General features: G+C 49.5%; 1 protein-coding gene across 1 annotated transcript in view; it reads left to right on the top strand.

The window, feature by feature from the left end:
- The first annotated feature begins 2,169 nt into the window (after nt 1-2,169).
- Nucleotides 2,170-15,913, top strand: part of CCDC142 (coiled-coil domain containing 142) — a 164,429-nt gene continuing 150,685 nt past the window's right edge. The window contains exon 1 of the mRNA XM_053704407.1: nt 2,170-2,381. The gene's annotated coding sequence lies outside the window, so the exon portion shown is untranslated. The remainder of the gene's footprint in view (nt 2,382-15,913) is intronic.

Here is a 15,913-nt window from a genome sequence, read left to right on the forward strand (position 1 = left end):
CTTATTTATCTGCTCTTACAGCATTTGTATCCCTTATTTATCTGCTCTTATAACATTTGTATCCCTTATTTATCTGCTCTTACAGCATTTGTATCCCTTATTTATCTGCTCTTACAACATTTGTATCCCTTATTTATCTGCTCTTACATTTGTATCCCTTATTTATCTGCTCTTACATTTGTATCCCTTATTTATCTGCTCTTACAACATTTGTATCCCTTATTTATCTGATCTTACAGCATTTGTATCCCTTATTTATCTGCTCTTATAACATTTGTATCCCTTATTTATCTGCTCTTACATTTGTATCCCTTATTTATCTGCTCTTACAGCATTTGTATCCCTTATTTATCTGCTCTTACAGCATTTGTATCCCTTATTTATCTGCTCTTACAGCATTTGTATCCCTTATTTATCTGCTCTTACATTTGTATCCCTTATTTATCTGCTCTTACAGCATTTGTATCCCTTATTTATCTGCTCTTATAACATTTGTATCCCTTATTTATCTGCTCTTACAGCATTTGTATCCCTTATTTATCTGCTCTTATAACATTTGTATCCCTTATTTATCTGCTCTTACAGCATTTGTATCCCTTATTTATCTGCTCTTACATTTGTATCAGTTATTTATCTGCTCTTACAGCATTTGTATCCCTTGTTTATCTGCTCTTACATTTGTATCCCTTATTTATCTGCTCTTACAGCATTTGTATCCCTTATTTATCTGCTCTTACAGCATTTGTATCCCTTATTTATCTGCTCTTACAGCATTTGTATCCCTTATTTATCTGCTCTTATAACATTTGTATCCCTTATTTATCTGCTCTTACAGCATTTGTATCCCTTATTTATCTGCTCTTACAATATTTGTATCCCTTATTTATCTGCTCTTACATTTGTATCCCTTATTTATCTGCTCTTACATTTGTATCCCTTATTTATCTGCTCTTACATTTGTATCCCTTATTTATCTGCTCTTACATTTGTATCCCTTATTTAACTGCTCTTACATTTGTATCCCTTATTTATCTGCTCTTACATTTGTATCCCTTATTTATCTGCTCTTACATTTGTATCCCTTATTTATCTGCTCTTACAGCATTTGTATCCCTTATTTATCTGCTCTTATAACATTTGTATCCCTTATTTATCTGCTCTTACAGCATTTGTATCCCTTATTTATCTGCTCTTACAATATTTGTATCCCTTATTTATCTGCTCTTACATTTGTATCCCTTATTTATCTGCTCTTACATTTGTATCCCTTATTTATCTGCTCTTACATTTGTATCCCTTATTTATCTGCTCTTACATTTGTATCCCTTATTTATCTGCTCTTACATTTGTATCCCTTATTTATCTGCTCTTACATTTGTATCCCTTATTTATCTGCTCTTACAGCATTTGTATCCCTTATTTATCTGCTCTTACAGCATTTGTATCCCTTATTTATCTGCTCTTACATTTGTATCCCTTATTTTGCACAAACTGTAAATACAAAACATAAAGCATGACACATTCTGAATGGTGGTTTCTTCTGTAATTTCATCTTATTTGAACATCTGTGCCATTTGCAGCTGCTTGTGTAGTGTGACCTTTTATTAACTGTTCTATAATATGATGAGTGTAAGAAACTACACAAGAAGCCCTTGAGAATTACATAAGAAATGAGTCATTAGAAACCTTTATTCTTGGTGATTACCAGGTATTACATTTGGTCTTTTATTGAATCAGTTTATGCTCTCATTGTCTGACACCAACCGTATTTATGTAAACCCATTTGTTTTACTCCATATTGATAATAGTTCTTTTAACATTGAACAGAAAGTTACTTTTATTTCTAATTAATTTAAGAGGAAATGCAACTGATTCCTACAAGGAACGGAACCCTTTCTGGTTACAAAATCCAATGGCACAGACCGCTTGTTCATGTGATTTCGTAACCAGTAACGTGCGCGTGCCACATAATTGATCGTTTTCTCATCAGCTGTTGAAAGGAGTTTGGCCTTTAGCGCATGCGCAGTGAGCGCCACAAACCTCCACCAGCTGACTAAACGTCACCGGAAGTGACGTGCTATACAAATTCCTATGGTAGACTGTTTATTTTAAGACAGATCGTACTGCTGACTGTGCGCGTTCCTTCAACACGTCACACATACACACGGGTGGAAGAGACACATTTACTTCCGGCGCAAAACAAATACGTTACCACGGCTTTACGTCATGTGTATGCGCCGCAGACCTTAGGTGACATTAGTTGCCAGGACAACCGTAAATTTAATGCTGCAGCTACTCCGTGACAAGTACGGTTGACAGCTGTGTGCGCGCTATGTGAGCAAACGGATGCGCGCTTTTGAAATTATTCGGGGAGCAGAGGTGTAAGTATCTGCACGTGTGACACAGCATCGGGAGTCTGTTTCCCACACGGTGTGTGTTATGTGTATTTTACTGCGTGTGCACGAGTGTTTATTATATGAGTAGCATGTGACCCCTCACCCTGTAGCATGTGACCCCTCACCCTGTAGCATGTGACCCCTCACCCTGTAGCATGTGACCCCTCACCCTGTAACTGCTCTGCAGCATGTGACCCCTCACCCTGTAGCATGTGACCCCTCACCCTGTAGCATGTGACCCCCTCACCCTGTAGCATGTGACCCCCTCACCCTGTAGCATGTGACCCCCTCACCCTGTAGCATGTGACCCCCTCACCCTGTAGCATGTGACCCCCTCACCCTGTAGCATGTGACCCCCTCACCCTGTAGCATGTGACCCCTCACCCTGTAGCATGTGACCCCTCACCCTGTAGCATGTGACCCCTCACCCTGTAGCATGTGACCCCTCACCCTGTAGCATGTGACCCCCTCACCCTGTAGCATGTGACCCCCTCACCCTGTAGCATGTGACCCCCTCACCCTGTAGCATGTGACCCCTCACCCTGTAGCATGTGACCCCTCACCCTGTAACTGCTCTGTAGCATGTGACCCCTCACCCTGTAACTGCCCTGTAGCATGTGACCCCTCACCCTGTAGCATGTGACCCCTCACCCTGTAGCATGTGACCCCTCACCCTGTAACTGCCCTGTAGCATGTGACCCCTCACCCTGTAGCATGTGACCCCCTCACCCTGTAGCATGTGACCCCCTCACCCTGTAACTGCCCTGTAGCATGTGACCCCTCACCCTGTAGCATGTGACCCCTCACCCTGTAGCATGTGACCCCTCACCCTGTAGCATGTGACCCCCTCACCCTGTAGCATGTGACCCCCTCACCCTGTAGCATGTGACCCCTCACCCTGTAGCATGTGACCCCTCACCCTGTAACTGCTCTGCAGCATGTGACCCCTCACCCTGTAGCATGTGACCCCTCACCCTGTAGCATGTGACCCCTCACCCTGTAGCATGTGACCCCCTCACCCTGTAGCATGTGACCCCCTCACCCTGTAACTGCCCTGTAGCATGTGACCCCTCACCCTGTAGCATGTGACCCCTTACCCTGTAGCATGTGACCCCTCACCCTGTAGCATGTGACCCCTCACCCTGTAACTGCCCTGTAGCATGTGACCCCTCACCCTGTAGCATGTGACCCCTCACCCTGTAACTGCTCTGTAGCATGTGACCCCTCACCCTGTAGCATGTGACCCCTCACCCTGTAACTGCTCTGCAGCATGTGACCCCTCACCCTGTAGCATGTGACCCCTCACCCTGTAGCATGTGACCCCTCACCCTGTAGCATGTGACCCCTCACCCTGTAGCATGTGACCCCTCACCCTGTAGCATGTGACCCCTCACCCTGTAGCATGTGACCCCTCACCCTGTAGCATGTGACCCCTCACCCTGTAGCATGTGACCCCCTCACCCTGTAGCATGTGACCCCCTCACCCTGTAACTGCCCTGTAGCATGTGACCCCTCACCCTGTAGCATGTGACCCCTCACCCTGTAGCATGTGACCCCCTCACCCTGTAGCATGTGACCCCCTCACCCTGTAGCATGTGACCCCCTCACCCTGTAGCATGTGACCCCCTCACCCTGTAGCATGTGACCCCCTCACCCTGTAGCATGTGACCCCCTCACCCTGTAGCATGTGACCCCCTCACCCTGTAGCATGTGACCCCCTCACCCTGTAGCATGTGACCCCTCACCCTGTAGCATGTGACCCCTCACCCTGTAGCATGTGACCCCTCACCCTGTAGCATGTGACCCCCTCACCCTGTAGCATGTGACCCCTCACCCTGTAACTGCTCTGTAGCATGTGACCCCTCACCCTGTAGCATGTGACCCCTCACCCTGTAGCATGTGACCCCTCACCCTGTAACTGCCCTGTAGCATGTGACCCCTCACCCTGTAACTGCTCTGTAGCATGTGACCCCTCACCCTGTAACTGCTCTGTAGCATGTGACCCCTCACCCTGTAACTGCTCTGTAGCATGTGACCCCTCACCCTGTAGCATGTGACCCCCTCACCCTGTAACTGCTCTGTAGCATGTGACCCCTCACCCTGTAGCATGTGACCCCCTCACCCTGTAGCATGTGACCCCCTCACCCTGTAACTGCCCTGTAGCATGTGACCCCTCACCCTGTAACTGCCCTGTAGCATGTGACCCCTCACCCTGTAGCATGTGACCCCCTCACCCTGTAGCATGTGACCCCCTCACCCTGTAACTGCCCTGTAGCATGTGACCCCTCACCCTGTAGCATGTGACCCCCTCACCCTGTAACTGCTCTGTAGCATGTGACCCCTCACCCTGTAGCATGTGACCCCTCACCCTGTAGCATGTGACCCCCTCACCCTGTAGCATGTGACCCCCTCACCCTGTAACTGCTCTGTAGCATGTGACCCCCTCACCCTGTAGCATGTGACCCCCTCACCCTGTAGCATGTGACCCCCTCACCCTGTAACTGCCCTGTAGCATGTGACTCCTCACCCTGTAGCATGTGACCCCCTCACCCTGTAACTGCCCTGTAGCATGTGACCCCTCACCCTGTAACTGCTCTGTAGCATGTGACCCCTCACCCTGTAGCATGTGACCCCTCACCCTGTAGCATGTGACCCCCTCACCCTGTAGCATGTGACCCCCTCACCCTGTAGCATGTGACCCCCTCACCCTGTAGCATGTGACCCCCTCACCCTGTAGCATGTGACCCCCTCACCCTGTAGCATGTGACCCCCTCACCCTGTAGCATGTGACCCCCTCACCCTGTAGCATGTGACCCCCTCACCCTGTAGCATGTGACCCCCTCCCCCTGTAGCATGTGACCCCCTCACCCTGTAGCATGTGACCCCCTCACCCTGTAGCATGTGACCCCCTCACCCTGTAGCATGTGACCCCCTCACCCTGTAGCATGTGACCCCTCACCATGTAGCATGTGACCCCTCACCCTGTAACTGCTCTGTAGCATGTGACCCCTCACCCTGTAACTGCTCTGTAGCATGTGACCCCTCACCCTGTAGCATGTGACCCCTCACCCTGTAACTGCTCTGTAGCATGTGACCCCTCACCCTGTAGCATGTGACCCCTCACCCTGTAACTGCTCTGTAGCATGTGACCCCTCACCCTGTAGCATGTGACCCCTCACCCTGTAGCATGTGACCCCTCACCCTGTAACTGCTCTGTAGCATGTGACCCCTCACCCTGTAACTGCTCTGTAGCATGTGACCCTTCACCCTGTAACTGGCCTGTAGCATGTGACCCCTCACCCTGTAACTGGCCTGTAGCATGTGACCCCTCACCCTGTAACTGGCCTGTAGCATGTGACCCCCTCACCCTGTAACTGGCCTGTAGCATGTGACCCCCTCACCCTGTAACTGCCCTGTAGCATGTGACCCCTCACCCTGTAACTGCCCTGTAGCATGTGACCCCTCACCCTGTAGCATGTGACCCCTCACCCTGTAGCATGTGACCCCTCACCCTGTAACTGCCCTGTATCATGTGACCCCTCACCCTGTAACTGCCCTGTATCATGTGACCTCTCACCCTGTAGCATGTGACCCCTCACCCTTTAACTGCTCTGTAGCATGTGACCCCTCACCCTGTAACTGCCTTGTAGCATGTGACCCCTCACCCTGTAGCATGTGACCCCTCACCCTGTAACTGCCCTGTATCATGTGACCCCTCACCCTGTAGCATGTGACCCCCTCACCCTGTAGCATGTGACCCCCTCACCCTGTAGCATGTGACCCCCCTCACCCTGTAGCATGTGACCCCCTCACCCTGTAGCATGTGACCCCCTCACCCTGTAGCATGTGACCCCCTCACCCTGTAGCATGTGACCCCCTCACCCTGTAGCATGTGACCCCCTCACCCTGTAGCATGTGACCCCCTCACCCTGTAGCATGTGACCCCCTCACCCTGTAGCATGTGACCCCTCACCATGTAGCATGTGACCCCTCACCCTGTAACTGCTCTGTAGCATGTGACCCCTCACCCTGTAACTGCTCTGTAGCATGTGACCCCTCACCCTGTAGCATGTGACCCTCACCCTGTAACTGCTCTGTAGCATGTGACCCCTCACCCTGTAGCATGTGACCCCTCACCCTGTAGCATGTGACCCCTCACCCTGTAGCATGTGACCCCTCACCCTGTAGCATGTGACCCCTCACCCTGTAGCATGTGACCCCTCACCCTGTAACTGCTCTGTAGCATGTGACCCCTCACCCTGTAACTGCTCTGTAGCATGTGACCCTTCACCCTGTAACTGGCCTGTAGCATGTGACCCCTCACCCTGTAACTGGCCTGTAGCATGTGACCCCTCACCCTGTAACTGGCCTGTAGCATGTGACCCCCTCACCCTGTAACTGGCCTGTAGCATGTGACCCCCTCACCCTGTAACTGCCCTGTAGCATGTGACCCCTCACCCTGTAACTGCCCTGTAGCATGTGACCCCTCACCCTGTAGCATGTGACCCCTCACCCTGTAACTGCCCTGTATCATGTGACCCCTCACCCTGTAACTGCCCTGTATCATGTGACCTCTCACCCTGTAGCATGTGACCCCTCACCCTTTAACTGCTCTGTAGCATGTGACCCCTCACCCTGTAACTGCCTTGTAGCATGTGACCCCTCACCCTGTAGCATGTGACCCCTCACCCTGTAACTGCCCTGTATCATGTGACCCCTCACCCTGTAGCATGTGACCCCCTCACCCTGTAGCATGTGACCCCCTCACCCTGTAGCATGTGACCCCCTCACCCTGTAGCATGTGACCCCCTCACCCTGTAGCATGTGACCCCCTCACCCTGTAGCATGTGACCCCCTCACCCTGTAGCATGTGACCCCCTCACCCTGTAGCATGTGACCCCCTCACCCTGTAACTGCCCTGCAGCATGTGACCCCTCACCCTGCAGCATGTGACCCCTCACCCTGTAACTGCCCTATAACATGTGACGCCCCCCCACCCTGTAACATGTGACCCCCTCACCCTGTAACTGCCCTGTAACATGTGACCCCTCACCCTGTAGCATGTGACCCCCTCACCCTGTAACTGCTCTGTAGCATGTGACCCCTCACCCTGTAGCATGTGACCCCTCACCCTGTAGCATGTGACCCCCTCACCCTGTAGCATGTGACCCCCTCACCCTGTAACTGCTCTGTAGCATGTGACCCCCTCACCCTGTAGCATGTGACCCCCTCACCCTGTAGCATGTGACCCCCTCACCCTGTAACTGCCCTGTAGCATGTGACTCCTCACCCTGTAGCATGTGACCCCCTCACCCTGTAACTGCCCTGTAGCATGTGACCCCTCACCCTGTAACTGCTCTGTAGCATGTGACCCCTCACCCTGTAGCATGTGACCCCTCACCCTGTAGCATGTGACCCCTCACCCTGTAGCATGTGACCCCCTCACCCTGTAGCATGTGACCCCCTCACCCTGTAGCATGTGACCCCCTCACCCTGTAGCATGTGACCCCCCTCACCCTGTAGCATGTGACCCCCTCACCCTGTAGCATGTGACCCCCTCACCCTGTAGCATGTGACCCCCTCACCCTGTAGCATGTGACCCCCTCACCCTGTAGCATGTGCCCCCCTCACCCTGTAGCATGTGACCCCCTCACCCTGTAGCATGTGACCCCCTCACCATGTAGCATGTGACCCCTCACCCTGTAACTGCTCTGTAGCATGTGACCCCTCACCCTGTAACTGCTCTGTAGCATGTGACCCCTCACCCTGTAGCATGTGACCCCTCACCCTGTAACTGCTCTGTAGCATGTGACCCCTCACCCTGTAGCATGTGACCCCTCACCCTGTAACTGCTCTGTAGCATGTGACCCCTCACCCTGTAGCATGTGACCCCTCACCCTGTAGCATGTGACCCCTCACCCTGTAACTGCTCTGTAGCATGTGACCCCTCACCCTGTAACTGCTCTGTAGCATGTGACCCTTCACCCTGTAACTGGCCTGTAGCATGTGACCCCTCACCCTGTAACTGGCCTGTAGCATGTGACCCCTCACCCTGTAACTGGCCTGTAGCATGTGACCCCCTCACCCTGTAACTGGCCTGTAGCATGTGACCCCCTCACCCTGTAACTGCCCTGTAGCATGTGACCCCTCACCCTGTAACTGCCCTGTAGCATGTGACCCCTCACCCTGTAGCATGTGACCCCTCACCCTGTAACTGCCCTGTATCATGTGACCCCTCACCCTGTAACTGCCCTGTATCATGTGACCTCTCACCCTGTAGCATGTGACCCCTCACCCTTTAACTGCTCTGTAGCATGTGACCCCTCACCCTGTAACTGCCTTGTAGCATGTGACCCCTCACCCTGTAGCATGTGACCCCTCACCCTGTAACTGCCCTGTATCATGTGACCCCTCACCCTGTAGCATGTGACCCCCTCACCCTGTAGCATGTGACCCCCTCACCCTGTAGCATGTGACCCCCTCACCCTGTAGCATGTGACCCCCTCACCCTGTAGCATGTGACCCCCTCACCCTGTAGCATGTGACCCCCTCACCCTGTAGCATGTGACCCCCTCACCCTGTAGCATGTGACCCCCTCACCCTGTAGCATGTGACCCCCTCACCCTGTAACTGCCCTGCAGCATGTGACCCCTCACCCTGCAGCATGTGACCCCTCACCCTGTAACTGCCCTATAACATGTGACGCCCCCCCACCCTGTAACATGTGACCCCCTCACCCTGTAACTGCCCTGTAACATGTGACCCCTCACCCTGTAGCATGTGACCCCCTCACCCTGTAACTGCCTTGTAACATGTGACCCCTCACCCTGTAGCATGCGACACCTCACCCTGTAACTGCCCTGTAGCATGTGACCCCTCACCCTGTAGCATGTGACCCCTCACCCTATAACTGCCCTTTAGCATGTGACCCCCTCACCCTGTAGCATGTGACCCCCTCACCCTGTAGTATGTGACCCCTCACCCTGTAACTACCCTGTAGCATGTGACCCCTTACTCTGTAGCATGTGACCCCTCTCCCTGTAACTGCCCTGTAGCATGTGACCCCTCACCCTGTAGCATGTGACCCCCTCACCCTATAATTGTATCGGTCACTGCCTTATTACATGGCCCCTCACCCTATAACTGTCTGTACCTATCACTGCCCTATAACATGACCCTCACCCTATAACTGCCTGTACCTATCACTGCCCTATTACATGACCCATCACCCTATAACTGCCTGTACCTATTACATGACCCCTTATCCTATAACTGCCCTGTACCTATCACTGCCCTATTACATGACCCCTCACCCTATAACTGTCTGTACCTATTACATGACCCCTTATCCTATAACTGCCTGTACCTATCACTGCATTATTACATGACCCCTCACCCTATAACTGCCTGTACCTATCACTGCCGTATTACATGACCCCTCACCCTATAACTGTCCTGTACCTATCACTGACTTATTACATGACCCCTCACCCTGTAACTGCCCTGTACCTATCACTGCCCTATTACATGACCCCTCACCCTATAACTGTCTGTACCTATCACTGCCCTATTACATGACCCCTCACCCTATAACTGCCTGCACCTATCACTGCCCTATTACATGACCCCCTCACCCTATAACTGCCTGTACCTATCACTGCCCTATTACATGACCCACTCACCCTATAACTGTCTGTACCTATCACTGCCCTATTACATGACCCCTCACCCTATAACTGTCTGTACCTATCACTGCCCTATTACATGACCCCTCACCCTATAACTGTCTGTACCTATCACTGACCTATTACATGAGCCCTCACCCTATAACTGCCTGTACCTATCACTGCCCTATTACATGACCCCTCACCCTATAACTGTCTGTACCTATCACTGCCCTATTACATGACCCCTACCCCTATAACTGTCTGTACCTATCACTGCCCTATTACATGACCCCTCACCCTATAACTGCCTGTACCTATCACTGCCCTATTACATGACCCCTCACCCTATAACTGTCTGTACCTATCACTGCCCTATTACATGACCCCTCACCCTATAACTGTCCTGTACCTATCACTGACCTATTACATGAGCCCTCACCCTATAACTGTCTGTACCTATCACTTCCCTATTACATGACCCTTCACCCTATAACTGACCTGTACCTATCACTGCCCTATTACATGACCCCTCACCCTATAACTGCCCTGTACCTATCACTGCCCTATTACATGACCCCTCACCCTATAACTGCCTGTACCTATCACTGCCCTATTACATGACCCCTCACCCTATAACTGCCTGTACCTATCACTGCCCTATTACATGAGCCCTCACCCTATAACTGCCCTATTACATGACCCCTCACCCTATAACTGCCTGTACCTATCACTGCCCTATTACATGACCCCTTATCCTATAACTGTCTGTACCTATCACTGCCCTATTACTTGACCCCTCATGCTATAACTGCCCTGTACCTATAACTGCACTATTACATGACCCCTCACCCTATAACTGTCTGTACCTATCACTGCCCTATTACATGACCCCTCACCCTATAACTGCCTGTACCTATCACTGTCCTATTACATGACCCCTCACCCTATAACTGTCTGTACCTATCACTGCCCTATTACATGACCCCTCACCCTATAACTACCTGTACCTATCACTGCCCTATTACATGACCCCTCACCCTATAACTGTCTGTACCTATCACTGCCCTATTACATGAACCCACCACCCTATCACTGCCCTATTACATGACCCCTCACACTATAACTGCCCTGTACCTATCACTGCCCTATTACATGACCCCTCACCCTATAACTGTCTGTACCTATCACTGCCCTATTACATGACCCCTCACCCTATAACTGCCTGTACCTATCACTCCCCTATTACATGACCCCTCACACTGTAACTGTCTGTACCTATCACTGCCCTATTACATGACCCCTCACCCTATAACTGTCTGTACCTATCACTGCCCTATTACATGACCCCTCACCCTATCACTGCCCTATTACATGACCCCTTATCCTATAACTGCCTGTACCTATCACTGCCCTATTACATGACCCCTCACCCTATAACTGTCTGTACCTATCACTGCCCTATTAAATGACCCCTCACCCTATAACTGTCTGTACCTATCACTGCCCTATTAAATGACCCCTCACGCTATAACTGTCTGTACCTATCACTGCCCTATTACATGACCCCTCACCATATAACTGTCTGTACCTATCACTGCCCTATTACATGACCCCTCACCCTATAACTGCCTGTACCTATCACTGCCCTATTACATGACCCCTCACCCTATAACTGTCTGTACCTATCACTCCCCTATTACATGACCCCCTCACCCTATAACTGTCTGTACCTATCACTGACTTATTACATGACCCCTCACCCTATAACTGTCTGTACCTATCACTGCCCTATTACATGACCCCTCACCCTATAACTGTCTGTACCTATCACTGCCCTATTACATGGCCCCTCACCCTATAACTGTCTGTACCTATCACTGCCCTATTACATGACCCCTCACCCTATAACTGCCTGTACCTATCACTGCCCTATTACATGACCCCTCACCCTATAACTGCCTGTACCTATCACTGCCCTATTACATGACCCTCACCCTATAACTGTCTGTACCTATCACTGCATTATTACATGACCCCTCACCCTATAACTGCCTGTACCTATCACTGCCCTATTACATGACCCCTCACACTAACTGCCTGTACCTATCACTGCCCTATTACATGACCCCTCACCCTATCACTGTCTGTACCTATCACTGCCCTATTACATGACCCCTCACCCTATAACTACCTGTACCTATCACTGCCCTTTTACATGACCCCTTATCCTATAACTGCCTGTACCTATCACTGCCCTATTACATGACCCCTCACCCTATAACTGTCTGTACCTATCACTGCCCTATTAAATGACCCCTCACGCTATAACTGTCTGTACTTATCACTGCCCTATTACATGACCCCTCACCCTATAACTGTCTGTACCTATCACTGCCCTATTACATGACCCCTCACCCTATAACTGCCTGTACCTATAACTGCCCTATTACATGACCCCTCACCGTATAACTGTCTGTACCTATCACTGCCCTATTACATGACCCCTCACCCTATAACTGCCTGTACCTATCACTGCCCTATTACATGACCCCTCACCCTATAACTGTCTGTACCTATCACTGCCCTATTACATGACCCCTCACCCTATAACTGCCTGTACCTATCACTGCCCTATTACATGACCCTCACCCTATAACTGTCTGTACCTATCACTGCATTATTACATGACCCCTCACCCTATAACTGCCTGTACCTATCACTGCCCTATTACATGACCCCTCACACTAACTGCCTGTACCTATCACTGCCCTATTACATGACCCCTCACCCTATCACTGTCTGTACCTATCACTGCCCTATTACATGACCCCTCACCCTATAACTACCTGTACCTATCACTGCCCTATTACATGACCCCTTATCCTATAACTGCCTGTACCTATCACTGCCCTATTACATGACCCCTCACCCTATAACTGTCTGTACCTATCACTGCCCTATTAAATGACCCCTCACGCTATAACTGTCTGTACTTATCACTGCCCTATTACATGACCCCTCACCCTATAACTGTCTGTACCTATCACTGCCCTATTACATGACCCCTCACCCTATAACTGCCTGTACCTATAACTGCCCTATTACATGACCCCTCACCATATAACTGTCTGTACCTATCACTGCCCTATTACATGACCCCTCACCCTATAACTGCCTGTACCTATCACTGCCCTATTACATGACCCCTCACCCTATAACTGTCTGTACCTATCACTGCCCTATTACATGACCCCTCACCATATAACTGTCTGTACCTATCACTGCCCTATTACATGACCCCTCACCCTATAACTGTCTGTACCTATCACTCCCCTATTACATGACCCCCTCACCCTATAACTGTCTGTACCTATCACTGCCCTATTACATGACCCCTCACTAGGGTTGCACCGATACCATTTTTTTAAGACCGAGTACAAGTACCGATACTTTTTTAATGTAATGACAGTTCGCTTCTTTATAATTATGAACTGTATCTCAATAGACATTTTAAAATAATAAAATAGTTTTATGTGCTTGTTGTCACAAAGTTCACAGAACATGTTTATAAATAAAATTATTACAATAACAAATATAAATAACAACAACAATAAATAACAGCTGCTGCAGCTGGGACTGGAAAGCTACAATTTCAAGGGGCGATTACTGGTTGCAGTTGGGTTGTAGGGTGCCTATGTAACTGATAAATTTGACACTTTTACTTTATACAAAGTCGTATAATTTAATTCTGAAAATAATATTGGGAAGGAGTATCCCAGTAATCCCCTTTGAGAAAAATGGGGCATTTGTATTCTACTGACTCAACAGAAAATAGGGCTGGTCTTCATAGTTTTCCAGGGTTGCTTTTTATTCCCAGTCCAGCCCTGGCTCAGGATGTTCCTCAGAGTACAGTATGTTTTGAGCATAATTGTGCAAGATGAGAGGCTTCCAGCTGTAAAGTAGCAGCTTTTAAAGCACTGCTCTGATGTAAAATAATACAAATAACAGCAATTTGTATTGGCAGAACAGAAGTGAACAATTTTTAGTTAAGTCTCCACTCCAGCTTAAAATGAAATGGGAACATACAGTTTGAAAAACGCCACAAGATGGCGTATGGGTAGGAATTGGAGGTATCGTTTTAAGTATCGGTGTATTTCCATGAGTACAAGTACTCATGCAAATGCTTGGTATCGGTGCAACCCTACCCCAAACCCTATAACTGTATGTACCTAGCACTGCCCTATTACATGACCCCTCACCCTATAACTGTCTGTACCTATCACTGCCCTATTACATGACCCCTCTCCCTATAACTGCCTGTACCTATCACTGCCCTATTACATGACCCCTCACCCTATAACTGTCTGTACCTATCGCTGCCCTATTACATGACCCCTCTCCCTATAACTGCCTGTACCTATCACTGCCCTATTACATGACCCCTCACCCTATAACTGCCTGTACCTATCACTGCCCTATTACATGACCCCTCACCCTATAACTGTCTGTACCTATCACTGCCCTATTACATGACCCCTCTCCCTATAACTGCCTGTACCTATCACTGCCCTATTACATGACCCCTCACCCTATAACTGCCTGTACCTATCACTGCCCTATTACATGACCCCTCACCCTATAACTGTCTGTACCTATCACTGCCCTATTACATGACCCCTCACCCTATAACTGTCTGTACCTATCACTGCCCTATTACATGACCCCTCACCCTATAACTGCCTGTACCTATCACTGCCCTATTACATGACCCCTCACCCTATAACTGCCTGTATCTATCACTGCCCTATTACATGACCCCTCACCCTATAACTGTCTGTACCTATCACTGCCCTATTACATGACCCCTCACCCTATAACTGCCTGTACCTATCACTGCCCTATTACATGACCCCTCACCCTATAACTGCCTGTATCTATCACTGCCCTATTACATGACCCCTCACCCTATAACTGTCTGTACCTATCACTGCCCTATTACATGACCCCTCACCCTATAACTGTCTGTACCTATCACTGCCCTATTACATGACCCTCACCCTATAACTGTCTGTACCTATCACTGCCCTATTACATGACCCTCACCCTATAACTGTCTGTACCTATCACTGCCCTATTACATGACCCCTCACCCTATAACTGTCCTGTACCTATCACTGCCCTATTACATGACCCCTCTCCCTATAACTGCCTGTACCTATCACTGCCCTATTACATGACCCCTCTCCCTATAACTGTCTGTACCTATCACTGCCCTTTTACATGACCCCTCACCCTATAACTGTCTGTACCTATCACTGACTTATTACATGACCCCTCACCCTATAACTGTCTGTACCTATCACTGCCCTATTACATGACCCCTCTCCCTATAACTGTCTGTACCTATCACTGCCCTATTACATGACCCCTCTCCCTATAACTGTCTGTACCTATCACTGCCCTTTTACATGACCCCTCACCCTATAACTGTCTGTACCTATCACTGCCCTATTACATGACCCCTCACCCTATAACTGTCTGTACCTATCACTGCCCTATTACATGACCCCCTCACCCTATAACTGCCTGTACCTATCACTGCCCTATTACATGACCCCTCACACTGTAACTGTCTGTACCTATCACTGCCCTATTACATGACCCCCTCACCCTATAACTGTCTGTACCTATCACTGACTTATTACATGACCCCTCACCCTATAACTGTCTGTACCTATCACTGCCCTATTACATGACCCCTCTCCCTATAACTGCCTGTACCTATCACTGCCCTATTACATGACCCCCTCACCCTATAACTGTCTGTACCTATCACTGCCCTATTACATG

This window comes from Bombina bombina, chromosome 2 (assembly GCF_027579735.1).
Source record: "Bombina bombina isolate aBomBom1 chromosome 2, aBomBom1.pri, whole genome shotgun sequence".
Classification (NCBI taxonomy): Eukaryota; Metazoa; Chordata; class Amphibia; order Anura; family Bombinatoridae; genus Bombina; species Bombina bombina.